The sequence below is a fragment of the Phoenix dactylifera genome, chromosome 10 (genome assembly GCF_009389715.1).
Source record: "Phoenix dactylifera cultivar Barhee BC4 chromosome 10, palm_55x_up_171113_PBpolish2nd_filt_p, whole genome shotgun sequence".
Lineage (NCBI taxonomy): Eukaryota > Viridiplantae > Streptophyta > Magnoliopsida > Arecales > Arecaceae > Phoenix > Phoenix dactylifera.
The window spans coordinates 4,503,240-4,506,470 of record NC_052401.1 but is presented as its reverse complement, the minus strand read 5'-3'; positions in this window follow the sequence as shown (position 1 = coordinate 4,506,470).

Here is a 3,231-nt window from a genome sequence, read left to right as displayed (position 1 = left end):
ACCACGTCTCGAATCTGAATCCACTCAAAGCCACGGAGAGAGCTTGATAGCAGTGAAAAGCTGCTGTCACGACAGCATGAAAACGGCTTAGGCTTTTTATTATTTCTAAAACGGTGGAGGAAAAAAATTTTCGCTTTTATTTTATTTATTATTTATTTATTTTGCTAAAGTGGGATTTTGCTCTCCTCTCATCTCCTCCATCTAACCTCCCAATCTCGACGCCATCCTTCTATCTCCTTGAGGCTTTTGCAGCCCTTCTCCTCCTCCCCGCCGCCGCCTGACTACTAGCTAGCTGTTCCTCTGCCTTGCTTTGATCCCACTTTTGTTCTATTCCTTCGTTCTCGGTAGCCATCTTTCGTCGCTCTCCGTCTGTATTTTTATTTTCGGTATCCGTTCATTCATTATTATTCATCCATTCATTCATTCTTTTGGGATTGGTAGTATCCGTCCATTCCTGACATCTATCGATTCGACTGAGCGCGCTATAAAAAATAGAAACAGATTTTTTTTTATTTCTAAATTATTAAAAAAATTGAAATGATAGCAAACAGCCAGTTTTTTTTTTTTTTCTTTTGCTGGTCCTTCTGAATTACAGTATATTATAAAAATATATTGGACCATGATAGTTACTGGCCAGGACAGCCGACAGTACCCCTAAATCATGGGCCGTCGACATCCAAAAACTAATGGCAGGTGAAAGAAACAAAAAAGATTTTTTTTTTCTTTGTTGACGAGGGGAAAATTACTAACATTGACAAGGTCTTTTGCGCAAAAGTACGATTTACCTTATGTGTAACAAAGAGAATCCGTAGCCCTTTGAGATCTATCGAAGCATGATGTTGTCGTGAAAAAATATTAATCATTCTTTTGCAAGAAAGATACAACTAGAACCCACCAATGTGGTGATCCAAACACCCCTCCATCTTGAGAAGGTCTCAATGGGTGTGAGTTAATGGCGAATAGAAAGTTGACAAATAGAATGAAGGTCCCTGTGCATATGCTCATAATTTCTATAATGTGCGGATCAATGGTCCCTTCTAAAAGGCATGCTATCAAAGATCTTGTCCTATCTTCTCGTTGCGAGATCTTTCTTATTCAACAGTCTAAGATTGCTTCACCATCACAAGCTTTCCTTCGCTCAATTAGAGGGGGTCGTATCGCTGACTAGATCTATTTGGATGCAATTGATCTATCTGGAGGCGTATTATTGGGTTGGAATCCAGGTCTATTCGCCTTGTGAAGATCAATTATTAAAACTTTTTCCATGACTACTGAATTGTTTTGCCATCAACTCAAGAAGTCTCTCATGGTTTCTATAATCTACGGTCCAAATAAAAGGTCCTTGAGAATACTAAGGGACGAAGAAACATGTTCATCCCCATTTTGGGCCAAAAAGAGAAGAAACGAAAAAATGATCTATGACTCTCCTCTAATCGAGTCAAATAATCCAACAGGCTTAGACCTCCCTGTGGTCGACCTGGACCACAGGGATTGAGCCCAAGACGAGGATCAAACCAAATCCAGATCCGAGCTAAATTTCTCTCTCTAAACAGGCTTAGGGATTCTAGTGTGAGCCTTGCTTTTCTTGTTGCTCGGATCTAAGTTGACCCAGTTTGGAGATCCTGAACCGCCCCAGTACCTGAGCGGTAGACCGGCCCATTACTTCAGCTCTAGCTAGATCTTTTGAAATTTAGCCACTTTGATCTTCACCTAACCAGTTGAATTCTTCTTGCTCAGATTGATCTAGATAGTCAGGCACTATCACCTGACTGACCTGATTTGGGGGCATGAGGCTATTTTCCAGTAGTGTTTAATTTTGACTTCGCTTGACTTTTAGAATGATGATAAAATAATAATATTTTAATGATATTAAAATAGGTGAACCTGACCTGCCTATATGAAGTAGGATTTTGAAGCGAGAAGAGATAAGTAACCTAATGCTTCAAAGTATATTTTCTAAATTTTTGATAAAATAATAATTACTTAAATTTGATTATGATATCTGTTTTATACATAATTAAATAGGTCATGTATATTAATATTATGATTTTAAAATATTTTTAAAATATGATATGTGCTATGTTATAAAAACTGAAAAATATGACCGAGCAAATTAAGAAAAGTTTGATTTATACGTAAGTATTCTCAGCACGACTATAATTTGGCTCTTTAATGGGATTATTCATTGGCCCTGTCGATGTATAATCTAAAAAACTATTTTCAATAACACACTACCGGTGACTAGAATTATGGTATTTGGATATCGTACCATCGATGGTTAATAATAGTGGTGTTTGGTATTTTGTGCATTCTGACCCATGCCACTAGGTTACTTAACCATCGCCTGATGTTGGATTTCTGGTATCAATTTATAATAATAATATAAATTTTAAAAGAGAAATATGCATTATTTGAGAAATGATTTATTTTTGGGTCAATATTTTGTGCTTTAACTAATTATTTGGCATGTTTCGACCCCACTTTGGGGTATTATGTTGCTTATTGAGCTAGTGTAACTCATTGTTATGTTTTTTCTATTTTTCAGATCCAAATGCATGATTGCTTGGAACTTGAAGAGTGCACTAGGTCTTCTAAAGTTACCTTCAGTTATTGGCGCTTTAGTCAGACTAGTTAGAATATTTTATTTGATTTATGCAATAGTTAGCTTATATTGACTTATGTCACTTTGGAACCATTGAAAAAATTATTTAAATAAGTTATTGATTAAATAAATTTTTAGGAATTATTCTTGCTTTGATATAATCTATAGCCTTGAATGTATAATCCGCTATATAGGTATGCGGTGTCTGTTACGCTCTAGGTTAGGAGTATGACAAAAATGCAGGAATTTTTTTTTTTTTTTTTTTTTTGGTACAACAGCGGCTTACACCCGGGAGTGTGAATGCGGAAATGCTAGAATCTTTCTTGATAAAAAATATCTCCTTATGTGGTTCTCCATGAGTCTATCTTTACTTTCCAACTTTGAAGGAATCTTTGTAATGGCAAAGCAAAAGAGAGTCATGATCAACCTACGAGTGCCCTTGCTCCCTTGTACTCATCCTACTCTCTTGATTCTTTGTAACTGTCTCTTTTACCTCTTGTACAGATTTTCTACTTTGCATGATAAAAATTGAGGGGAAGTATTTCGCTTCCTCTCTTTTCCCTTAAAAAAAAAGAAGAAGAGTAAAGTACCTATTTACCATGGTATAGTCTTTTGGTGCATGCATGCGC